Source organism: Artemia franciscana, chromosome 19, assembly GCF_032884065.1.
Source record: "Artemia franciscana chromosome 19, ASM3288406v1, whole genome shotgun sequence".
In the NCBI taxonomy this organism is placed as follows: domain Eukaryota; kingdom Metazoa; phylum Arthropoda; class Branchiopoda; order Anostraca; family Artemiidae; genus Artemia; species Artemia franciscana.
In genome coordinates this window covers 29807714-29835323 of record NC_088881.1, presented here as the reverse complement: position 1 = coordinate 29835323, position 27610 = coordinate 29807714, and the positions used below count along the sequence as shown (strand labels likewise).

The 27610-nt window shown below is 34.0% G+C and overlaps 1 protein-coding gene and 1 long non-coding RNA gene across 2 annotated transcripts in view; one reads left to right on the top strand and one right to left on the bottom strand.

Annotated features, from left to right (window-relative positions):
* The window catches only part of LOC136039533 (WD repeat domain phosphoinositide-interacting protein 3-like), a 475762-nt gene that overhangs the window by 24119 nt on the left and 424033 nt on the right, over window positions 1-27610 (top strand). The window lies entirely within an intron of this gene.
* Window positions 942-23085, bottom strand: LOC136039053 (uncharacterized). The gene is made up of 3 exons (XR_010620366.1): window positions 18096-23085; window positions 15396-15548; window positions 942-1117 (listed from the first exon to the last, which is right to left on the bottom strand). It is a non-coding gene; the product is annotated as an uncharacterized LOC136039053 (long non-coding RNA).

Here is a 27610-nt window from a genome sequence, read left to right as displayed (position 1 = left end):
ACCCGTTTGTAAGTTAAAAAAATACCTCATTTTTTCTAATTTTTCCGAATTAACCCCCCTTCCCAACTACCCCAAAGAGAGAGGATCCGTTCCAGTTATGTCAATCGTTTATCTAGGACTTGCGCTTATTTTTCCTACCAAGTTTCATCCCGATCCCTCCACTCTAAGTGTTTTCCAAGATTTTAGGTTTCCCCTTCCAACTCCCCCCTCAATGTCACGAGATCTGGTCGGGATTTAAAATAACAGCTTTGAGACACGATATCCTTCCAAACATTACATTTCGTTAAGATCCCATCACCCGTTCGTAAGTTAAAAATACTTCATTTTTTCTGTTTTTTCCGAATTAACGGGCCCCCCCACTCCCCTCCCGATGGTCAAATCGAGAAAATGACTATTTACAATTTAATCTGGTCCGGCCCCTGATACGCCTACCAGATTTAATCGTCCTAGCTTACCTGGAAGTGCCTAAAGTAGCAAAACCGGGACTGACATTCCGACAGAATTTGCGATTGCTATGTCACTTGGTTAATACCAAGTGCCATAAAAACCCCCTGAAGATGATTTTGAACAACATGCATATGGTCAAATATACTTTTTAGACCCTGATGAATCTGTTAAACATTCCTTATCCTTTAAATTTTTGGATATCTCGTAACCCAATGAATCTCTCGGAAGAAATATGGCAAGACAAAACAACTATGCTAAAGCTTACCTGAAACTGGGACAAGCGGTGGAGGATGATTTAAATGCCTCTTCCTTCACTGCAGCAACAATCTCTGATAGAAGATAACTGATATATATATATATATATATATATATATATATATATATATATATATATATATATATATATATATATATATATATATATATATATATATATAATGGGCGCCATAATGGTCGCAGCATAGCCTTTTGCAGAAACAATCAATAAGACCTAGTTGAAAAATGATAAAAGAATTGTATTAGTAAACGAACTTTTTTCACAAAATATATAAATATCGAACAATCCAAGATTTCACGGTTTCCAGAGTCTCAACAACCCATCTTCGCAATATGTCGTGATCAGGTTCTGATGTGGATGATGGTGCATTCAAATGACGTCTTGGTCGTGGACCTAAAATTAAGTCAATTGTGCTCAAGTCACAGAGAAAGAGTCACAGGCACCATATTTACTTGGAAAAACATGGCGGCTAAAAAACTTTTCATTACTGTTCCTGGCTCAAAATGAGATATAGCAACAATAGGTAAAAAAAACCGGGCTTTTTGGTTTCCATTTTAAAATAAGACTAAAAATTAGAAAGATTGGATTACGAAAAATAATATAAAGGACAGAGATCCTCTAGAGCCATTAATGAAATCTGAATCAACGTTTCAGTTGCTATTTTTTTTTTTTTTTTAACAGATGGCACACATACCACCAAACCTGGCTTACGGAAATAAGATAAAGGACAAAGATCGTATACAGGCATTACTGGGCGCTGAATCAATGCTTTAGGTGCTAGGTCTATTTAACAGATAGCACACAAACCACCAAACCAGGCTTACAGAAATAAGATAAAGGACAGAGATCCTCTAGAGCTATTAATGGGCCCTGAATCAACACTTCAGTTGCTAGCTCTATTTAAAAGATAGCACACATACCACTAAACCAGGATCACAGAAATAAGATAAAGGACAGAGAACCTCTACAGCCATTAATGGGCGCTAAATCAGCACTTCAGTTGCTAGGTCTATATAACAGATAGCCCACATACCACCAAACAGGGCCTACGGAAATAAGATAAAGGACAGAGATCCTTAAAGGCCATTAATGGGGCTGAATCAACGTTTCAGTAGCTGGGACTTCTCAACAGATAGCACACACACCACCAAACCTCGTGACAGCAGTAATCAAACGACTTGGGCTGTATTATAACACACAACGTTGATCTACTGAGCTACCGCAAGATTTTCAACAGAGGGAATGGATGTATTTTTAATCTAAAGAGGAGTATTGGGCAAGCTACCGTTAAAACAAATATACTCGCATTTTTCAAGATTCAGATTAAGTCCAATATCAAGGAAACCTTCTTCAGCCCTTTTAACTGTGCGGGACTAAGAAGATTTGCATCTATTGATAAGAAAAATATCATCTGCGTAATCAATATATGACACGTCAGTAAACCCCATAAAATACGTCCATAAATTACATACAAGTATGTCATCATTTTCAATGCACCCATTTTTGTTTATCTACAGATTTTGAAAACACCCTTTTTTATTTGTTCGTTTTTGTCGATGGTAATATTAACAATAATAATAATAATCGGTTCACGTAGATAACTGCACGATCATTATCTAGCTAGTCAACTGTGTCACTATCCTTATTCTACCAAATGTGATCTATAACTGAGGGCACAACAAGTGTCATATCGTTACCAAAAGTTACCTTTTCTTGGTGGTCTTGACACATTCAAAGATGCGTACAGCAGTATTTAAACTATAAAAATTTCATCTATAAAAATACACATATTTAAAAACAGATATTCAGGTGCAAAAACCTACTTAGAAAAGTGGAAACTTTTTCGCCTACTTTTTTTTTCTTAGATGAGCCATTTTCATACAAGAAAGGAAAAACAATGTTATTCAAACACTAACCCTAACAGAGACACTTCCTGACATTAATACATTTACAAAAAAAGTAAGAAAAGAATTAACCAAATACCTCCGAAGTTTTCTCAAACTTTCCAGTGAGTATACGGCATGAATATGAATTCTGAAATTCATACAAAAAAAAAAAAAAAAAAATTGCACACCCCATCTATAAAAATATGCAATTTTCAAAGCAATAATGTTCAGGTGCCAACATTATATAGAAAAGTAGAAATGTTTTTTTCAAGTCTAGTTTTTTTTTTCAATGAGCCACCTTTACACAAAAAAGAAAAATATTGTTAATATAATAAACCTAATTAAAACACTATCTGAATTTAGTGTTGGTCGATAATTTGCTTAAAGTATACATCTATATTTTTACTTCCGACATTCGATATATCGATTTCGATATTTCCGATTAGTTCTTTGCTCAGATTAACTCTTGGTTTTGCAAAAGTTCAGTTGCTTAAATTGTAATTAAAGAGTATTTTGCGCAATTTTTTTCTAGAGTATATTAAAATATAAAAAAAAAACTGCGATTAGGCTACATGAATCAATGTCATAAAAACCCAGATTTGGAACTATTCCGGCTCGAGATAAGGAAATATAAAACTACTTGCTATTATTAGTTATCGAAAATCAGAAACATGGCAATATTTTCCCCTGAAAATTGGTTCTGCCTTCCAGTGACTAAATAAAACAATATATCTTTTTCAAGGGAAAGAAGGGAGCAAAATTAAAACTTAAGCAAACAAAATTATTCTGTGCATGAGGGGGTAGCCCCTCCTCAATACTTCGCTATTCATGCAAAGTCTTTTGTATTTAAAAAATAAAGTTTTTGCTCTAAATAAACGGCCCTTGCCTTTCAGGAGTCATTTTTAAAGAATTGGGGCAAAAGTAAAAAATTGGCGTAAAGAGTGAGGTATTGAGGAACGGACGTCCCCCTTTATAGAGTGGTAAATTTTTGTCCGTTCTAAGTTTTAATATTGCTCCTCACTCTTACTGGAAAAAAATTGTTGTCTTTTCCAATTTCTGATCATTTTTCAAATAATCTGGAAAAATCTGCTTCTTCCTCTATAGAAAATAACATCCCTACGAAAATTACTCTTTTTAAAGTTTCCCCCAAGTAAGATCCTCCTTCCCCAGAAAAATTCCATGCCTGCTGAAAATTCCCCCAGTAAATGTCTCGAGGACAATACCACCTGGAAAATTCTTTTTAGCCTACTTTAATTTGAAAGAAAGACCTCTATCTGTGGATTTTTTTTTTCCTAGAAGCTTTCCCCTCCCAATGTCAAATGAGAAGATTCTCCCCTGGAGAACTCCCCATGGAGAATTTATCCTTCAGAAAATCCCCCCATAAAAAAATCCCTCGGATAATTTGAACCCCTTTGAAAATTTTCCCCGGACGATTTTTCCGGAATATCTCCGCAGGCGAAATTGAATTGGCAAACAGATATTTAGTCAAATACTTTTCTGATAAATTCCCAAGCCTATAGTTTCCATTTAAAAATTCCCATCCGGAGACTACCCTCCCATAGAAAATACTCCCTTTGCAAAATCTCCCACATAGAAAATTCCCCTCCCCGATAAATGTCTATTCTTCCCAAAAACAAATACAATTCTTGAAGAATTGGGACAAACAGTCAAAATTTAGCGCAAAGAGAGAGGTTTTGACTACAGGGCATCCCCCCTCATATATGTAATAATTTCTTTTCGTTTTTAAGTTTCAATGTTGCTCTTTAATTTAAACTGAAAAATTGTTTTTTTCTGATCGTTTTCAAATAATGCTGGCAAATCTGCCTCTTCCCTCCATAGAAAATTCCATCCCCAAGAAAATTCCTCCTTGAAAAGTTCCTCCCGTGTAATATCCCTCTTCCTCCACCACCTCCACCCCGACAAAAATTCCTCCTTGAAAAGTTTTTCCCGCGTAATATCCCCCTTCCCCCAGGAAATTCCATCCCCGCTGAAAATCACCCTAAAAAAATTTCTTGCGGATAATTCCACCTAATTATTTTTCAAAAGCCTGCTTTTATTTGAAAAAGACTTGCTTTTCTTTTAATTTATAATCATTTTTCAAACCATGTCGGAAATCCTCCCTCTGCGGAAAATTCTACCTGTAAATTCTCCCCTCCCATTTTTCCAATAGAAAGTATATCTTGTGGAAAATTCTCTCGTCCCAAAGGAAAGTTTTTCCCTCAAAATTCCCCAATGGAGGATTTCTCCCACGGATTTATCCACCCAAAATTTCAACCCCTTTGAAAATTTTCCACGGGCAGTTTGCCCTGAATACAATAAATCCACATATTAAATTGAATTGCCAATGAAAAAGTAATTCAAATATAAGGAATTTCGTATAAGAATTCTGGTAAAATCCTCCGTGTAAAGTTTCCCTTTGAAAGTTCATCCGCGGAGACCCTCCAAACGAAAAAATTACGCCATAAAATGTTTGTTTCCCCGATAATAAATACTATATGTAAAAACTAGGCAATTCTCATAACTTAAAATTCTTTCCCACGGACTATAGGGGGTTAGGTCTTCCTAAGAGGCATAGTTGTTAGACCCTTCAACTATACTGATCAAAATGGCTATCTCAAAATTTAAATCAGATGACTTGGGCAAAAAAGGAGCATTGGAGGTAGGGAGAGGGGTTTAATTGCCTAAAATTTTTTTGGTCACAAAATAGGGAATAAGAACTTTATTTTCAGTTGAGACTTTTTGCAGATGGAAGCTATAAATCCTTATAATAGGGTTCTCTGATATGCTAAATCTCCCAGTGCAATTTTTATGAACATTTCTTGACTTTTAGTTTCCGCCTTTTCATGGAAATCTTGCAAGTTTTCTCAGGCTCGTAACTTTTGATGGATACATTAAACTTAAGGGATTTAATGAATCCAGAAACAGCATACAAAACCAATCTTTTTGAAGTATCCATGTTATCAAAATTTTCTGAGACCCATATTACGAGACTTTTACGACTTGATTAGATCAGTTTCTCTTGTAAATAAAACTCCCTAGTGAAAATCTGGAGAGGTATGACCGATGATATTGATGGTGAAGTAGCATTGGTGATTTGCATCTGTTAATACATATTCCAACAAGACCGAAACCAAATGAGGAATATGCAATTTCTTAAAACTTGGATCCAAGTATGTGGCAATCGTGACGAGTGTGATGTGAAAAGGCCCTACAAGCCTAGAAGGCATTTTATCTAGCCAAGCCTTCTCGGAGGTCATCAGCAACATTTGAGAGTCCACCCTCACTAAACATAGTTTCGGTTGGAGAAATGGATATGCCAATGGCTACAGCTAAGTATGCTGTGTATCAGCATGTATGAGTCAATATATTGAAGAAATTCTTCTTCTTCACGACAATTTGTGAAACAATTTTCTACGTTGGATCTCTTCTACTGGACGGTCACCAGTAGACACCAGAAAAAGTTGAAAATACCCGAAAATACCCAAAAATCGTTTTTGATTTTTACGTTTCGATATTTAATATCGATAGGCGGTCCGCAATATCGATATCTATTATCGCCTAAAACTAGCTGAAATCAATGCATTTATAAACACAGTAGGAAGGAATTAAATAACTCCAAAGTTTTTTTTCCTACTTTTCAATAAGAGTTGGAAAACAATACAGCACATGTCGATAGTAGAGAAGTCTGAAGAGAGTGTATATGTATTTTCAAATTTGTCAAGCCAGGTGGTGGCTTTCCTAAAAAGATAAGATAGATACACACACATACTTTCAGGTCGTTACAAAATTTCTGTTGCGCCAAGAAAAGAAACTGTGTAGCCCGAATGGGCCTTGATGATAAACAATAGGTCAGGCAAAAATGCATCTGTATATCATTCACTACCAGGTACGGACACAGGAAACTGTTTTGGAAAGTTCCAACGTGTCAGAGGGAGGTAAAACTTTGAAAAACATGAAAAAATTGGTGTCAATGAACAAATGAAACAGAAACGAACAGAAATTAAAATGAATAATCGGTACTTGTCTGTTATATCTACATTTTGGTAAGCCTACATTGTTTTGTTTCATAGGGTGGGAGACTGAACTGAAATTTTCATGAATTTTTTTTCTCTCCATTCCTCACAAAAGGGGATACTCTGTGGTTTGACTTTCTTTTCCTGTTTTCCACCAAGCTCAGGTACTAGTTCAAAATGTAATTTTTAAAAGGAAAGTTACCTGTCTTTCCCAATTCATAATGACAACTGTACTATATTTTCTGCAAAAAAAAAAGTTGTTTGTATTAATTAATTTAACGTGAATAATTAAGTTAATTAGTTTTTAAAAGGAAATTCACCTGTCCTTGCACACAACTGCATTAGTTTTAGACAGCGAAACGTAGTCTGCAATAAAAATAGCACACAACCAATTGTTGTCAGTAATAATTAACTTAATTTGAATAATAATGAATATACTTAATTGAATTAAGTTAAATTATTGAGCTAATTTAAATATAATGATTAATTGGCCTTTCCAAAATGAATACTGGTGACACCTTTCGAATGGGCTTTCTCAAATCTTCTTAAACACTGACCCGTGGTAATTTTCCAAACTTTCATCTGTGAAAGAATATTGATCACGCATTAATTACAAGAACAAAAAAGAAAAACGTAATAGGATAACTTGAACTTTATAGGAAAGAAAAACAGGAATTAATTAGTTTATTTTTTTTTATTAATTTTATCACACTGTGTAATATCAATGGAACCGAATTCAGTAAAAATTTTGGATAGCTTGTAAGTAGGACTAACGTCTTTCAAAGCTTATGCCTTGCGAAGCATCTTAAAAGAACTAAATAAGAATAGATAATAAATAAAAATCCAAGAAAAGAATTAAAATAAATATATAAAGAAATAGAGAGTAGAGTAAATGAAGATAAGCCATAATGAAAATTTTTATTTATAAAGGTTTTTAATAACTTAAGTTATCAGGGAACAAATGTATTTTCAACAATATCTTTTAAAATGAATTTTATCCTTATAACTAATTTTTAATAACTCATTGAATGGTGAAACTTATTTTAATTTTTATTTATCTGTTTTTTTTTGCTCAGAATTCATAAATACATAAATTAGGCTGAAGCTTATAAGTTCTAACAGTTGAAGTATATCATTTTATTTTTTATTTTTTGGCCGATAGAAATTTGCACTTGAAAACAGAAACATAACAGCCAATAAAACTGAAGGCCTCTTGAGCTATAATTTTGTCTTTAATTCATTAAGAACGCTAAGCATTAAATGTAAAATATTGAATTCCTCTATGACTAAAATAAAAACGCAGTTTTAGCGACCCTTAAAACAGTTTCCAACGGCCCATAAGAAACGACCCTAAAAGCAGTTTTAGCGGACCTAAAAACAGGTATTTAGCGGCCCTCCATAGGCTTATTCAACCTTTAAACCCAAATCCTTTTGGATTGGGCTCCTAAAAATACAGTGTCGCCCATGTCATACTGCGAATTGTAACTTCTTCACAAGTTACAATGTAACCCAGGATTTTCGGCCCTAGCATCAATACAGCCTAAATACCATGGAAGATAATAAAGCCTAATACCTAGATGTCAGCAATAAATTAAGAGTAGCCTTATCAAATATCTCCCCTCACTTCCCCAAACTGTCTGAAAAAAAAAATGTATTTTAGACTACGAGAGTCTCGTAGGGCTGACTCTCGGGGCTTCTGTGAGAATTATGTACCGAAATAAGATAAAAGACATAGAGCCATTAATGGTCGCTGAGTCAACACTTTAGTTGCTAGGTCTATTTAACAGATAGCACATATACCACCAAACCGGGCCTACCGAAATTAGATAAAGGACAGAGATCCTCTAGGGCGCTGAATCAACGTCTCATAGCTGGGACTTTTCAGTACACACACCAACAAATATCGTGGCAGCAGTAATCAAACGACTCGGGCTGTATTGTAACACACAACGTTGATCTACTGAGCTGCCACAAGATTAAAAAAAAAAACTGATGGTAATATGTCACAAAAATAAACCAATAAAACCGAAGAACACTTACAGGCTCGGAAATGCTGTATAGAACAAAACACCTCTTTTTCATTTGCTTAAAACAACAGCAAAAGTGAATTGGAAGGATGATTTGTAATAATCCTAAAAAGCCTGACTCAATTCCTTTATTCTTTTAATTATTGTTAATATATACATTACAAATCCCTCGTCAAGCCCGAGTTCAATAAGCATCAAATCACTGTCGAAGTAGTTCAATACTTTCATTCAAATTAACGAGTCCACTTTTTCTAGTTAGTTAGACTGTAAAATTGAATTCTTGACTCCATGACTTATTTCAGCTGAAATACTAAAATTAGTTACATTGACTCTGTGAAATGAAATAGTGTATCAGCCACTAAATATCTGCCACATCTATGTCAGCTTTAAAACTAGATTATGCCTAAACCAAATTTTACACAAAATACCTTTTTTTATCATAATTCAAAGAGTAGCCATTTCTCTGCATCTGGAACAAATATTCTAGTATTATCCATCTAAACTGTTTTTGTAAACAAGCATTTACTTCTTATTTTAATCCAGGTGTTAATATTTACATAAACATTATATTTATTTTTTTTCACACTCCCTTTTACTCTTGAAACAATTTTTACAACAACTTCAAAAATTTTAAGTTTTAAAATTTTAAATTTTAAGGGTGCTACCTGACCTGTAAAAAAAAACAACAGAAGCTAAAGTGCCGGTTCAATGCCATATGAGCCCCGTCAATGGCTCTAGATGATCTTTATCCTACTCCCTTAAGCCAATGTTGTTAATCCTCATGCCTTTTCCAGAAATAGAATTATTGGGGGAGGGGATTTGTCTTTCTTAAATTTTTCATAGTAAAACCAGATTTTTCAACCTCATAGTAAAAACCCACTGTGCCGCTTCACGGTTCTCCAGCCAGAAAGTGCAAGGGGGGATTGAGGGCAGCTACCCAATACTTTTGCACACCTTTCGTGTTTGTATTCCTCAGATTTCTCAAAACACCCATTTAGAGCTGGGTCGATTCTGGCTGAGCTTACTGATCACATCACTCACCTATTTTTCCAATTAAATACTTTCCTATTGGTTTCTACCAGCACTAAGAGCAACGACGTTTGTATATTCATTATTTGAATGAAACTTTGTTTACTGTCGTATTTATATTCTTCAGGTTTCTCCTCATACCCATTTGGAGCTGGGTCTATTCTGGTTGGGGTTAGAGGTCAGACCACTGACACCCTTCCTAAGCCAAATAGCTTTCTGTTGGTCTCTACCATTGCTAAGAGCAACGTTTGTATATTTATTATTTGAATGAACCATTGTTTACTTTCGTATTTACATTCAGGGGGCCTATTTGCTCTCTATTTTTTGGTCACTTAAAAATGCAATAGAACTTTTCATTTCTGTTAAAATGAGCACTCTCTCGACAGCCTAGGCTCACTTGGTCAATATGATGGGGACCTATTTGCTGAAACAAACATAGCAGATGTAGGGTGATTGCACCTGTTAGGAAAACTCGTTAAGAATTTATTATTTTGATGCCAAGATTTTATGCACATTTAGCAATGAATTCACATTTATTTTGACATCATTTCACTCACACTTTAATGCTTTCAGGAAAAATTTACTGAATATGGCAGGTCCTAGCGGTAATTTTATCTGTACATAATAATAATAATATTAATTCATTTATAACCCACTTCACAAAACAATGTGAGGATAGTGGAGTAAAAAGAGAAAAAACAAAATAAACATCAGAAAACGAATTCAACAGAACAAACGGATGAGAACAAACGTACAACACAATAAGTACAACATAATCAACAAGGAATAAAGTCAACAGAACAAACGAATGAGCCCGTGATACGGGGTAAGCAGTCCATATGCTTGTGCCGATAACTTATCATGAAGCTCCTGAAGTTTCGCAGTTATATCGGGAGCTTTGTATTTTCGGATTATTCTCCAATTTCGGTAAGATAGAGGTAGATAAAGCAGGTATTTATAGTACTTATATTAACATAAATCACTCTTTTTCAGTAGAATGAAGGGTCTAGAAAGACAAAGTACAGAATGATCTAAAAAAAACTGACTACAAAGAAACCAGGTCCTTTCGATTATGTTTAGACCGGTTTGACACAATCTTAGAAGCTTCAGATATTGCAGTCTGGCGGAAGGATAAAATATTTTTTTAAATTGTTTAGCCAAGCCACTGAAAATTTTCAACAGAAGGAATGGATGTATTTTTAATCTGAAGTGGGGTATTTGGCAAGGTACCGTTAAAACAAATATACTCGCATTTTTCAAGATTCAGATTAAGTCCAATATCAAGGAAACCTTTTTCAGCCGTTTTAACTGTGCGGGACTGAGAAGATTTGCATCTACTGATAAGGAAAATATCATCTGCGTAAGCAATATATGACAAGTCAGTATACCCCATAAAATACGTCCATAAATTACATAGAAGTATGTCATCATTTTCAATGCACACATTTTTGTTTATCTACGGATTTTGAAAACACCCTCTTTTATTTGTTCTTTTTTGTCTGTGGTAATATTAAAAATAATAATAATAATCGGTTCACATAAATAACTACACAATCATTAACTAGTTACACAACTGTGTCACTATCCTTATTCTACCGAATATGATCTATAACTGAGGAAACAACAAGCCTCATATCGTTACCAAAAGTTTGTCACCGAACTAAAATGTTGTCCTTAGTTTGATTTTTCATTATATTCTATTCTCAAAATATTCGTTTCATCCGATTATAATTATTTAACTATGTCAATAGGGATTAGGAGTGATTACCGTTTCTTTGTGGTCTTAACACATTCGAAAATGCGTATCGAAGCATTTAAAATCTAAAAATTTCATCTATAAAAATACGCAAATTTAAAAACAGATATTCAGGCTCCAAAGCCTTCTTAGAAAAGTGGAAACTTTTTCTGCCAGTCGAGCCTAAGCCTAATTTTTTATTCTTAGATGAGCCTTTTTTATACAAAAAGGGGAAAAAAATGTTATTCAAACACTAACCCTAACAGAGACACTTCCTGACATTAATTAACTTACAAACAAAGTAAGAAATAATTAAACAAATACCACCGAAGTTTTCTTCAACTTTCCAGTAAGTACACAGCATACAGGCTATACAATCAATTCTGAAATTCATTAAAAAAAAAAAAAAAAATGCACACCCCATCTATAAAAATATGCAATTTTCAAAGCAATAATGTTCAGGTGCCAAAATTATATAAAAAGCAGAATTTTTTTTTCAAGTCTAGTTTTTTTTTTTTTTTAATGAGCCTTCTTTACACAAAAAAAAATATTGTTAATATATTAAACCTAATTAAAACACTATCTGAATTTATCGGTGGGCGATAATTTGCTTAAAGGATACATCAATATTTTTATTTCCGATATTCGATAATCGATATATCGATTTCGATATTTCCGATCAATTTTTGCTCCAATTTACTCGTGGTTTTGCAAAAGTTCAATTGCCAAATTAGTAATTAAAGAGTATTTTGCGCATTTTTTTTTCTAAAGTATATCAAAATACAAAAAAACTGCGATTAGGCTACATGAATCAATGTCATAAAAACCCAGATTTTGAACTATTCTGGCTCGGGATAAGGAAACATAAAACTACTGGCTATTATTGGTTATCAAAAATCAGTAACATGTCAATATTTTCCCCTGAAAATTGGTTCTGCCTTCCAGTGACTAAAAAAAAAAATTTTTTTTTTTCAAGGGAAAGAAGGGAGCAAAATTAAAACTTGAGAAAGCAAAATTATTCTGTATATGAGGGGGTAACCCCTCCTCAATACTTCGCTATTCAAGCCTAAGTCTTTTGCATTAAAAAAAAAGGTTTTTGCTCTAAATAAACGGCCCTTGTCTTTAAGGAACCGTTTTTAAAGAATTGGGACAAAAGTAAAAATTAGCGTAAAGAGTGAGGTATTGAGGAACGGACGTCCCCCTTCATATAGGGGGAAATTTATATCCGTTCTAAGTTTTAATATTGCTCCTCACTCTTACTTGAAAACAATTGTTGTCTTTTCCAATTTATGATCATTTTTCAAATAATGCCGGAAAATCTGCCTCTTCCTCTATAGAAAATAACATCCCTACGAAAATTACTCTTTTTAAAGTTTCACCCACGCAAGATCCTCCTTCCCCAAGAAAATTCCATACCTGCTGAAAATTCCCCCAATAAATGTCTTGAGGAAAATACCACCTGGAAAATTCTTTTTAGCCTACTTTAATTTGAAAGAAAGACCTCTATCTGTGGATTTTTCTCCTAGAAACTTTCACCTCCCAATGTCAAATGAGAGGATTCTCCCCTGGAGAACTCCCCATGGAGAATTTCTCCTGCAGAAAATCCCCCCATAAGAGAATCCCTCAGATAATTTGAACCCCTTTGAAAATTTTCCCCGGACGATCTCTCCGGAATATCTCCGCAGGCAAAATTGAATTGGCAAAGAGATAGTTAATCAAATAATTTTCTGATAAATTCCCTAGCATATAGTTTCCATTTAAAAATTATATTCGGAGACTACCCTCCCATAGAAAATACTCCCTTTGCAAAGTCTCTCCCATAGAAAATTCCCCTCCCAGATAAATGTCTATTCTTCCCAAAAACAAATACAATTCTTGAAGAATTGGGACAAACAGTCAAAATTTAGCACAAAAAGAGAGGTTTTGTAAAGGGCATCCCCCCTCATATATGTAATAATTTCTATTCGTTTTAAGCTTCAATGTTGCTCTTTAATTTAAACTGAAAAATCATTTTTTTTCAGATCTTTTTTCAAATAATACTGGCAAATCTGCCTCTTCCCTCCATAGAAAATCCCATCCGCTTGAAAATTCCTCCTTGAAAAGTTCCTCTCGTGTAATATCCCTCTTCTCCCACCACCTCCACCCCCACAAAAATTCCTCCTTGAAAAGTTTTTCCCACGTAATATCCCCGTTCCCCAGAAAATTCCATCCCCGCTGAAAATCACCCTTAAAAAAAATTCTTGCGGATAATTCCACCTAATAATTTTTTTTAGCCTGCTTTTATTTGAAAAAGACTTGCTTTTCTTTTAATTTCTAATCATTTTTCAAACCATGTCGGAAATCCTCCCTCTGTGGAAAATTCTACCTGTAAGTTCTCCCCTCCCATTTTTCCAATAGAAAGTATATCTTGTGGAAAATTCTCTCGTCCCAAAGGAAAGTTGTTTCCTCAAAATTCCCCAATGGAGAATTTCTCCCACGGATTTATCCGCCCAAAATATCAACCCCTTTGAAAATTTTCCACGGGCAATTTGCCCTGAATACAATACATCCACACATTAAATTGAATTGCCAATGAAAAAGTAATTCAAATATAAGGAATTTCGTATAAGAATTCAGGTAAAATCCTCCGCGTAAAGTTTCCCTTTGAAATTTCATCCGCGGAGACCCTCCAAACGAAAACATTATGCCATAAAATGTTTGTTTCCCCGATAATAAATACTATATGTAAAAACTAGGTAATTCTCATAACTTACAATTCTTTCCCACGGATTATAGGGGGTTAGATCATCCTAAGAGGCATAGTTATTAGGCCTTTCAACTATACTGATCAAAATGACTATCTCAAAATTTCAATCAGATTACTTGGGGAAAAAAGGAGCATTGGAGGTAGGGAGAAGGGTCTAATTGCCTAAAATATTTTGGGTCACAAAATAGGGAATAAGAACTTTAAATTCAGTTTGAACTTTTTGCAGATGGAAGCTAGAAATCCTTATAATAGGGTTCTCTGATATGATAAATCTCCCAGTGCAATTTTTATGAACATTTGTTGACTTATAGTTTCCACCTTTTCTTGAAAATCTTGCAAGTTTTCTCAGGCTCGTAACTTTTGATGGATACATTAAACTTGAGGGATTTTATATATCCGGAAACAGCATACAAAACCAATCCTTTTGAAGTATCCATGTTATCAAAATTTTCTAAGACCCATATTACGAGACTTTTACGGCTTGATTAGATCAGTTTCTCTTGTAAATAAAACTCTCTAGTGAAAATCTGGAGAGGTATGACCGACGATATTGATGGTGAAGTAGCATTGGTGATTTGCATCTGTTAATACATATTCCAACAAAACCGAAACCAAATGAGGAATATGCAATTTCTTAAAACGTGGATCAAAGTAGGTGGCAATCGCGACGAGTGTGATGTGAAAAGGCCCTACAAGCCTAGAAGGCATTTTATCTAGCCAAGCCTTTCGGAGGTCCTCAGCACCATTTGAGAGTCCACCCTCACTAAACGTAGTTTCGGTTTGAGAAATGGCTATGCCAATGGCTACAGCTAAGTATATTGTATATTAGCATGTACGAGTCAATACATTGAAGAAATTCTTCTTCTTCTCGACCATTTGTGACACAATTTTCTACGTTGGATCTCTTCTACTGGACGCTCACCGGTAGACACCAGAAAAAGCTGAAAATATTCAAAAATACCCAAATATCGTTTTCGATATTTACGTTTCGATATTTAATATCCATATTTGGTCCGCAATATCGATATCCATTATGACCCAACATTAAAATCAATGCATTTATAAACACAGTAGGAAGGAATTAAATAACTCCAAAGTTTTTTTTCCTACTTTTCAGTAAGAGTCTGAAAACAATAAAAAAAAATGGAAATAAGATTTTGTTAATATGTTAAGCCTAATTAAGACCCAAGCTGAACTCAATACATTTACAAACACAGTAAGAGGGAATTAAATACCTCCAAAGTTTTTTCCAAATTTCCAGTAAGAGTTGAACAACAATACAGCACATGATCTTCACCAACGCAATAGATCCACTTGCCACGGGGTGATACAACGCACGCAACGAAATCACCACCTTCTCTTTTACCTGACGTGAAACACCTCACTATCTAAAAAAATAAATGAAAATATGCTTTAAAAATGTAAAAATTGTACATCAAAGCTAACATTAACTGAATTCTGTCAGCCAATAAATTCAGAAAGGAGCGACTCAGAAGTCAAATCAATTAAATCTAGAAATAAGAAAACATTCAAAAAAAAATTAAAACATATTACTTGAGTACACTTGACTTTTAGTCACTCATGTGTGTAAAAAAAAAAAAAAAAAAAAAAAAAAAATTCGATGCCTTTTTCTGTAAGAGTTTTTCTATAAAAAGAAAATATACTTATACGGAAAGAGACCCATTCTTAATGAGCCAAACCGTACTAATACTTTCGACGCAAAAATCCCCCATATCCAAAAATGATCCCTGCAAATTTAGAGATCATATTAGTGATATTTCAAATTTGATGGAGCAAAATTGCTTAAATCCAAATGGTGTTTCTTCTTTTGGGATTTGCCCCCTGGTGTCTCAATAAAAATAGAATCATACACATGAGACGGGAGCTCCATAAACCACTTTTGTTTTTGGTATGCACCAGCCCTGTGTCCCATTCATAAAAATTATGAAAAAAAATCTCAATTAACTATTTAAAAAAAGAAAGAAAAGGAGCATAATTTCAGGTTTTAAAGGAGAGAAATTTCACAAATTCAAAGGGAATTTTTCTTTTTGCATTCAAATCCCTCGGTGAAAAAAAACTATATACATGATACAGGAGCTGAATAAGACTCTTTTTGGTACTTGTATGATGTACCCCCATCGCTGAAGTTGTTCATGCATTGACGCACTGTAAACCGATTCTTCTGCTAGTTTCTTTAAACTTAGCATGAGAAAAGACAAAGAAAAGTGACATAATAGATGAGAAATATACAATTCGGGTTATATATTTACATATTAGGGAGGGGTAAAGTATCTGGACAGTGTAAAACAATTCTTATTTCATAATATCGGAATAAGTGTAGATAACAAATTTTGCATGCAGACTCACTGTACTTTATACTCCCCCTCCCTTAATATGCAAATATATAGCCCTAAATTGTCTCTAAAGTATAGTATTTTTATCATACCTGGGTATATTTTATTAGGATTAACCTAACTTCACTTCTTGAGCGGTAAGGAGTATATCATACAAGTGCCCTCTTTCATATACGAATAAAAACTAATAGTATATGAAATAGGGAGAGGGTTTCAGATCTTCAGACTACATTTTATGATTCAACATATGACTTTGGAAAAATATGACTTTCCAGAGTTTTGGAAGAACTCCAAGATCTGATTGTATATTTTTTTTTCGAAACCCTGTATATAAAAAAAATCAGTTCCTAGTTCTTGTGTGACGTGGACCCTTCTCCTGAATGAGCCACAAAAGGACAACTAAGAACTACGGCATCAAATGGGATAATACACAAAAATAATGCATTAGGTAGAAGTGACATACAAAATGAACAAATATAACTCCTAATAAATAAGCTTATAAATAATTGAATTTTTTCACCTAATTAACAAGCTTAGCTCTGCTGCGTATCCACGTGAAATAGTCATTGCAAAGTGACTGGGGTCAAAGCGATATGGCCATCTTGAAATTGAAAATCTTGAAGGGATTGCAAGAAATTAACAATTTCTTATTCATTTGCTTTTAAGAATAGTAGCGAAAATTGTCCAGGAAAGTAATATTTTCGTGCAAATGTACTACAAAATACAAGTTCTTACTTAAAACGGAAGTACTGAAACTTCAAAATAAAACTAAACGTTTTATTGTATTTGCTAGAAATTCATTTTGGGTCTTGATAAAACATAACTGGTCTCCCAAAGAGTCCAGAGAACTGGGACAATTTGACACAGATTGTTATCATGTTTTCATCAATAGCTCCAACCTAGTAGAGAATGAGCAATGGCACATAGTAAACACAAGTTAAGAGAAAAATTGTCATTTGGAGATCGTGTAGGAGTCAAAATAGGTGATTACTATTTTGATTGGTCTTGAGGGAATTTCAAAAATAACCTGAAACCCCTGACCAACTGCACCGGGTAGAAAAACAAATGTAACATTGAAATCGCTATTACCAAAAACCTTATTTAGAAAATTTACAGCCCACTGGCCTTAACCATAAGGGAAATCATTGTTTTGTATGGATAGCATTGATATATCCTCATTCCCTTTTGTTAGTTTTTCTCCGTTAATGAGGTACCAAAATATCCTAGAGAGCTTTTTAGAAACATTCACTTGAAAAATATTTACACATATTTTCATCTTTTCGTAAGATACAAAATATAATAAGGATGATGTCATATTGGGTACTAGCTGACCCCTGCCACGCGTTGTTGTGGCGCTTCGCACCCCAGCAACACGTAGAGAATCACCTAGTCTCCCTCCTAATCCCATCAGACACCACCCCACCCCCTAAACCCCTAGACCTAGGTGTTTTTTTCCTATTTTTTATTTTTGTTTATTTTTTTTTAGCTTCGTTTTTTCTTCTTTTTCTTACAGAAGGTAGTGTAACAGACAGACAGTACATGTTTATATATAACAAAAATAATATATAAATTATGTCTTACTTGAATAACTCTTCTGTCTGTCTGAATCCCAGGAGTTAATTCTTTACCATATGTTCGTCTTTATACAGAATACTTCGGAGAATGAATTTATTATTCTTTAGTTAGAATGAATAAATTCATTAGCTAGAATGAATTTATTATAAAGTGGTCGCGAAGGGATTAAAATAGAAATTAGTGCCATGTCAGGTTTTCTAATAAAAAGCGCAAAATAGTGAAGGAGAGGGGTTCTTTTGAAGAAAACATAAGAAAGAAATGACGCCATTCGATTCTCTATTACTCTTTTTCCGAAACATATTTATTATGTTATAAAAGCAAATTTTCTCTCCATCCACCTCTTAATAGTCCATATGGCTCTCTGGTTTATACAAAACTATATGAAACACTACTAATGAAATTCGTAGTATATTGTATGCAAGAGGTTTCTATGAATCAAACTTGTATCTTTTTCAAGCAGTTTGTGGTAACGAACTGTAGTAAGAAGCGACCCGCCTCAATAGTAACCGAAACTGTAAAAAATAGTGTTTTGATACCGATAGTTACATCAAAAGAATCGCATTTAAATGTTGATTTTAAATATATAAGCTTCATCAAGAAACCATCAGGTTTTTTACTGTTTTAAAAAGTTGAGAGAAAGAGTCAAACTTTAGCGTAGAGAGCAGGGCGTTGAGAAAGGAACAGCTTCATTCATATACGGAGTAATTTCTATTCGTTTTAAGTTTTAATGTTGCTCCTTACAATTCAAGTGAATTTTTTTTTTAATATAATTTCTGATCGAATCTGGCTACTCCGCTGAAAAATTCTTTCTCCCCAAGGATATATTCTGTAAACAATTCAATCGTGGTGAAAATTTACCCTGGACAGTTACCCTTAACACCTCCATGCGTAAAATTAAGCAGGCAATGAGAAAGCAAGACATAAGAAGCATTTCCGATAGGAATTCCTCCAAATTCCCCTAGTGCAAAATTTTTCCTGAAAAATTTCCCCCTGAAAACTTCCTTCCTCATGAAAAATTATCCTTCTTGGGGGGGTGTGTGTGTTAAGTTTAATATTGGATTATAATTCCCAATAGCAAATACTATAACTTAGACTTTTCCCAATAGTACTATAGGACTTTAATACTATAACTTAGACTTTTCCCAATAGTACTATAATACTATAACTTAGACTTTTCCCAATGGGAAAAGTAACTTAGACTTTTCATCGGGGCTATGGGGGGGGAGTTTAATATCTCCAAAAATATATTTATTTGGCTTTTCGTCTATGCCGAACAAAATAGCTCAGTTTCAATTTTGATCGAACAATTTTTAGAAAAAAGGGAAATGGGAGTGAGCCTGGTTACCCTCTTTTTTTTCGTGACTTAAATCGGGCACAAACTTTTAATTTTCGTCCAAATTTTACCCCCCTAGTATAATTTTCGTCCATACGATCACCCCCTGGAAAAACAAACAAATAAACACGCATCCTTGATCTTTGTTCTGGCAAAAAATATAAAATTCCACGTTTTTTCAAGTAGGCGCTTGAAAACCTCTTCAGTAGGATTCTATAATACACTGAATCTGATGGTGTGATTTTCATACAGGTTCTATGACTTTTAGAAGGTTTTACTCCTTTTTTCAAAAACCAGACGTTTTCTCAGGCTTGTAACCGTTCATGGGTAAGACTAAATTTAATGAAGCTTATATATTTGAAAAATCAGCATAAAACTTCGATTCTTTTGACTATTGGTATCAAAGTTCCGTTTTTTAGAGTTTCGGTTACTATTGAGCCGAGTCACTCCTTACTTACAGTTCGTTACCACGAACTGTTTGCTTTTAGTGCCTTATGTTAATATCATGAATTTTGATTATGTTTCTTTTGTCATTACCTCCTATCTTTTTCTTTTTATTATATTCCGTTTATTACTAATATTTACAACGAATCATTAATAAACTAAATTTAAAGATCTGAGTATGGTAAAATATGTCTAATTCCAATGTGTTTCTAACAGGTGATTGTTTGTTTGGCTAGTTCTGAGTTCTGACTACTTGGAATGGAAAATTTTCTATCAACAATTTGATTCCACTTTTCTATGCATTTTATGTTATTTTACATAAATTCATTTTACGTAAATATATTTTATTTTTAGTGCATCCAAGGACGAATGGTAGGAAAGAATCGGAAAAAAATAAAGCAATCTATTTCTAAACTCAAATGGGTACTTCATTGGCGCAAGCGTTGTTTCAGAAATACTCTTTAGAAGTGTTGTCTTTTCCGTTTTTTTTAATTTATGTTTTTTTTTTTTCATGTCATTGTTAGTTTTATGACACAACTTGGGTAAACCCATGTCACCTTTAAGAGCCAAAATGCTTTCAAGCCGACTACTTTTTTAAAATACATACACTGCAGAGACTTTAATTGTCTCATTGTAGTGGCGACCCACAATAAAATCATGAAACGCTGCCCAAAACCTAATAGGATGAAGATAGGCTGAAACAGAAAATTTAAGGAAAGCGCGAACTTTAAGGGAGATAATCATAAAAGAAGTTCAAACTCAGTTAATACATTGGTGCACCTTAAATTCAGTAAGTCAGAGAGGCTAGAAATGTCCTCAACAAATTCTTTTTGGCCTTAAATATTCTAAGAAATCTGGCTCCTTGTTACAAGGAGCATCATTAAATTAAGCTTTTCAATACTTTCATTACAGCTGTGTCAAGGCCTCCCTCGTTAACCAGGTATGGCTTATATGTGTAGTTTTATCGTTGGACGACACTACAGGTTCCAATTTGATCTGTAATTGGTTTTTATCCCACAAGACCAAAATGTAAGCTGGTACGCGTAGAAATTCCGAGGGAGAACGTTGGGCGGTGCTTTCGATAGCAATGGCGCACCCTATGTGATGGTAAGGCTTTATTTGTAGTTTTTTTATTTCACGGCTCTAGTTTAGAAGATAAGACTCCCACAATGCAACAGATTAAATTTTATTCATGATTGGAAACAAAAATGGAAATGATACTGGGTACTTGTGAAGCGAACATTTAGCCAAATCTTCATTTAGTAATGGAGCATTCTGAATATACTGGAGCAATTTGAATAGAGCATCTGTAGGGGAATGACGATTGAATTTGAATCCAAAGTAGTCTATACTGTTGTCCTGTGATTGTGTTTAAGCACCATCTATAACTCAAATCACGGAATAACAGTTAATAGACCTGAAAGAGAACAGAAAAAAATGAAAATCTGGAAGCGAAGAGTTCAAAAAAAGAATAACTAACGTCTAATAAAGAATAGACAAATAAAAAGAGAAAATGATGAGGAATAAAAGGATAACGAATCCTTAAAATTAACCCGACTACCAAGGAGGCAGATGAAGAAGCAGCATTTCAAGGTAACAAATCTTGGGCCAAAACTGACCTTAGTGAATCTACTTCTACCCTTATGGTTTTGAACTGCTTTGCTTAATTACTTGCGTTTCAAGCTTGTTTAACTTAGCTTAGTTTAACTTCTGCAGTTTAATTAGTATAATTTAAAATTAACTATATAATAATTTATATATTATATAATAATTTATATAATTAATATACTATATAATATTAAAATAATTTAATTAATCCCTAAAATTAACCCGACTACCAAGGAGGCAGATGAAGAAGAAGCATTTAAAGGTAACAAATCTTGGGCCAAAGCTGACCTTAGTGAACCTACTTCTACCCTTATGGTTTTGAACTGCTTTGCTTAATTACTTGCGTTTCAAACTTGTTTAACTTAGCTTAGTTTAACTTACAAAAAAATACCAAATTTGAGCACTTTATATATTTGGCATGCTTGGTGTCATAGTGATGCATTTACATTTAAATCAAACTACTATAATGTTTTACCTATTTCTTTACTTTTAATTAATGTAAAAGCTTTTCCCACAAGACATCATTTCAAAAAAAAGTAAAGAGCTACACTAAGCCAAAAATAAACCAGAAGAAAGTTAATAATCTCTCAAGCGTAAAACTACCACAGATCACTATTCATAAATAAATGAAACTCAAAACAAACAGAAATTAGGATCAAACAGTTCGTGGTAAGGAACTGTAATAAGCAGCGACCCGCCTCAATGATAACCGAAACTCGAAAAAATGGGAATTATAATACCAATAGTTGCGTCAGAAGAATGACATTTTTATGCTGATTTAGAATATACAAGTTTCATCAAGTTTAGTTTTACCCATCAAAAGTTAAGAGCCGGAAAAAATTTGCCTTATTTTGGAAAATAGCAGGGAACACCCCTTAAAAGTCATTAAATGTTAACAAAAATCACACAATCAAATTCAGCGTATCAGAGAACCAAACTGCAGGAGTTTCAAGCTCCTATCTTCAAAACGTGGAATTGTAAATTTGTTTGCCAGAAGACAGATCACGGATGCGTGTTTATTTTTTTTTTCAGGGGTGATTGTATCGACCCAGTGGCCCTACAATGTCGCTAAAGAACTAATTCTATCGGTAATTAAAATTTATAGTGCCCTTTTCAAGTCACAAAAAATATTAGGTCTAAGTAACAAACTTTGACCATTGTTTACATATAGTAAGGGTTATTGGGAAGTGGACAGTAGTTTTCAGGGGGAATTTTTCGTGTTTAGGGGGAGGGAGTGGAGGGACAGAGTTACGTGGGAGGATCTTTCCATGTAGGAGTTTGTTATGAGATAAGAGAATTCCCATGAAGGGGCTGCAGGATTTTCTAGGATTAATAAAATAAAAGTGAAAAAAAAAACGGAAATTTTTATGTAAATACGGCGGTCATCTCCTCCATAGTACCATGCTCTTTATGCTGAAGTATTTTTTAGTAATTTTAACTATTTATTGTACAGCCTTTGTGATTCAGGGGTCATTATTAAAGAATTGGGACAAAATTCAAGCTTTAGTGAAAAGAGCGAGGCATTGACGAGGGGGTGAACCCCCTCATATACGTAATAAAAATAAACAAATATAGAAGTTCGTTATATAAATTAATTTGTAAGTTACGTATATTTATTACCAACAAAAACGTTCAGAAAAAAGAGTTCTAGTTGCCTTTTTAAGTAATCAAAAATTGGAGGGCAATTAGACCTCCTCCTCCTCCGCCCCCCTTCTTTTTTATCAGAACCGTTTGATCAAAACTGTGAAAAAGCCATTTATCCGAAAAAAAAAATTAATATGGAAGTTTCGTTTTAATTACTCATGTGCGATGAGCCAAAATAAAAACTTGCTTTAATTGAAAAACTTTCCGGAATTAAATAAAAAAAACTAGCTTTTGTTATTTTATATACCAAATTATTCCGTATATGAAAGAGGTTATCCCCTCCTCAACGCCTCGCTCTTTACGCTAAAGTTTCTCATTGATTTAAAAAGAAGAGTTGTAAGAAAGAGTCAAACTTTAGCGTAAAGAGCCAGGTGTTGAGAAGGGGACAACCACTTTCCTGTACGGAATAATTTCCGATCGTTTTAATGTCGCTCCTTACTTGCAGTTACAAAAATCTGTTTTTTGTATTGAATATATAGCTGAGTCAAACTCAAAACGAGCAAAAATTAACATGAGTGAGGCTGATAATCCCCGTGCCTTCTCAAGACCAGAAGACAATTTGCGCTTAACTGGAAACAAAACACGCTTCAAATTAATATGTATACTTAATAATGTAAACCAGTCTTGAGATGTGACTTAGTCGCCTTTTTGAAATCTTCATGTTCACACATAATTTTGATTTATTTGAACATCTGGCAAAATATTAATTGAATATTAAGATCTTATGCAACAAAACTACTCTTCATAGAAAATGTTGGCTAAACAATCATGTTTTGTTCAAATTTTTAATTACAATCGAATATTTGAATTCTCAAGCAGATCAAACAGTTCGTGGTAGCGAACTGTAGTAAGGAGCGATCCGGCTCAATAGTAAGCGAAACTCTAAAAAACGGAATTTTGTTGCTAAAATATACATCAAAAGAATCAGATTTTCATGCTGATTTTAAATATATAAATAAATATTTAAATATATAAGTTTCATCAGATTTAGTCTTTGTCATCAAAAGTTACGAGCCTGAAAAAATTTGCCTTATTTTAGAAAATAGGGGGAAACATCCTCTAAAAGCCACAGAATCTTAACGAAAATCCCACCATAGCATTCAGCGTATCAGAGAACCCAATAGCAAAATTTTCAAGCTCCTATCTTCAAAAATGTGGAATTTCGTATTTTTTGCCAGAAGACAAATCACGGGTGCGTGTTTATTTGCTTATTTTTTTTTCTCTTTTCCCAAGGGGTCATCGTATCGACCAAGTGGTCCTAGAATGTCGCAAGAGGGCACATTGACGGAAATGAAAAGTTCTAGTGCCCTTTCTAAGTGACCAAAAAAAATTGGAGGGCACCTAGGCCCCCTCCCAAGCTCATTTTTTCTCCAAAGTCAACAGATCCAAATTTTGAGATACCCATTTTGTTTCGCATAGTCAAAAACCATAAAGACTATGTCTTTGGGAATGACTTACTCCCCCACAGTCCCTGGGAGAGGGGCTGTAAGATACAAACTTCGACCAGTGTTTACATATAATAATGGTTATTGGGAAGTGTACAGTCGTTTTCAGGGGATTTTTTTGGTTGTGGGGGTGGGTTTGAGGGGAGGGGGCTATGTGGGAGGATCTTTCCTTGGAGAAATATGTCATGGGGAACCAGAAATTCAATGAAAAGGGCGCAGGATTTTCTAAAATTACTATAAAAAAACAATGAAAAAATAAAAATGGAAGTTTTTTCAATTGAAAGTAAAGAGTAGCATTGAAACTTAAAACGAACAGAGATTATTACGCATATGAAGGGTTCTAAAAATACTTTAGCATAAAGAGCGAGGTATTTGATTTTTTTTTTGGCTAAATGACTTTCTCATAGTTTTAATCGGAAGATTTTGAGAAAAAAGGAGCGAGGGAGGAAGCCTAGTTGCCTTCCAATTTTTTGATTACTTAAAAAAGCAACTAAAACTTTTAGTTTTTTACGAACATTTTCATTAGTAAAAAATATACATAATTTACGAATTAACTTACGTAATGAACTTCTATATTCGTATGTTGTTATTGCGTATATGAGGGGGTTCACCCCTCGTCGATACCTTGCTCTTTACACTAAAGCTTAAATTCTGTCCCAATTCCTTAAGAATGACCCTTGAATGACAAAGGCCGTAGAATAAATAGTTGAAATTACTAAAAATACTTTAGCGTAAAGAGAAAGGTATTACGAAGAGGTAAACCCCTCATATGCGTAATAATTTCTGCTTGTTTTAAGTTTTAATGCTGCTCCTCACTTTCAGTAGAAAAAAACTTCATATTTATTTTTCATTGTTTTTTTAAATAATGCTAAAAAATCCTGCGCCCCCTTCATTGAAAGTCTCTTCCCAATTAAGAAGTTTTTCCATGGAAATATACTCCCATGTACCCCCCCCCACCTCAAACCTCCCTCCCAAACCAAAAAAAAATCCCCCTGAAAACGTCCGTACACTTCCCAGTAACCATTAATATATACAAACACAGGTCAAAGCTTGTAACTTGCGACCCCTCCCTTGGGGACTGTGGGAGAGTAAGTCGTCCCAAAAGACATAGTTATAAGGTTTTTCGATTATGGTGAATAAAATAGCTATATCAGAATTTTGATCCGGTGACTTTGGGGGGAAAATGAGCGTGGGAAGGGGCTTAGGGTGCTATTGAGACGCGTCACTCCTTACTTACAGTTTGCTATCACAAACTTTTTGATGGAAAATTCTTAGTGTATTTATCTATCGGGATATATTAAAAATCTACCTGCTAGAACTGTTCTCTAAATGTACTATGGAGAAGCAAGGGCCTTAATGGGTTTTTTTTATTTGTTTTATTTAACTATAATTTTTGATAAAACAAGGTAAAAAAAAAAAAACTCTATAGGCGTATAGAGAGAAAGTTGAGCACTAGACTTATGACCATTTATTAAAATTTTCAAACTATTCGCATTAAATTGAACTCGCTGTCCAAATAGCGTTCAATAGGTTATAATAATCGCACTTATTTAATACCGTGATTGCAGTTAATTGCGACAATCCCGCCGGGGTAATTGAAACGCCGGGTAAACAAGTATGTAGGCTACAAGCCAAATTCTTGGGGGGTTTTCAATATACTAAGTTAGTTATGCGTTTGTTTCAAATTAATTTGTCCATTCTGCAATATTAATGTAACATTAATGCGAGATTAGGCTAATTCCTTAGAGCTGTGCTAATAAATTCTAATCAACAAATTTTTTTTTTTATAAATTTGTTGCAGTGCCAAAATTATACTTTCACTAGCCCGAACGACGAGAACTAGTCCTATGAGGCAACAATGCACTGACCCTGATCTTTATTTATCCACCAGCTTAGGAGGACAAGTTATTTTTATTTCACAATTACATAGAAACCAGTGGCATATTTTCAAAGAAATTTAGAGGAGGAAAATGTATTTTTCGCATGTCGGAAATATATTTTTCTCCTTGGATTTAGTCAGCGTTGCCAGTCAGCTTTTTCAGTTTTATGCAAGGTTGGATGGTTATGGGTTGGGTGATAGTCAACATTAACCACATTTATATATATATATATATATATATATATATATATATATATATATATATATATATATATATATATATATATATATATATATATATATATACTCCTCCTATATATATAACTCCAGAGAATGGATAACTCCTCGGAAAATTAGTCTTGGAAACTTTGAGGAGTTTTATGGTAAGTAATTGATCATTGTAAATATTGAGATAATTGTCTAGACTATAGTTAATACAAATCAGATGAGCGAAGATGAGGATTAAGTAAATTAAAGTCTCTGAACTGGTCATCTTGCAAGTTTTGCAGCAGAGGAGATGTATGAGTCTTAATAAAAAAAACTTGGTTGTTATCAGACTTGTCAATTAGGAGGGGTATTTGCCCCCCCCCTACATTTTGGAAAATACACTTTTTAGAATTTTCATTGAAACTGCCTCTGTTGATGTTCTCAATGAAGAAATTGGAAAGAAAGCAATCAAAATTGCCCCCCCCCCTCCATCGTAGGTTTTCGAAAAATACTATCACCTAACCCATAACCTTCCAACCTTGCATAAAACTGAAAAAGTTGACTGGCAACGCTGACTAAATCCAAGGAGAAAAAGATATTTCCGACATGCGTCGGTAAAAGTCGGCATTCACATATTTCAGACGTTCAAGGTAGCGTATACACGAATCGCAATGGCAGGAAAACATTATTTCGCATATTTCTTTTCTTTTTAAATTTATTGCATTTCAGAATGAAATTTAACTAACAAAAAAGATTTCCAGCCAATACCGTTCGATGAAGCAAAACATTTTTCCCGTATAGTTGTAAGCAAAAAGCATCCAACCCCTATACAACTCAAACTGAGAGTTCAATTAAACGATACAATCTTCGAAACAATATTTTTGTTTTAGGTAATTTAACACAGGAATTTGTATTAAAAGTTAACACAATAGCTTAGTCATTAAATAACATATAAAACATT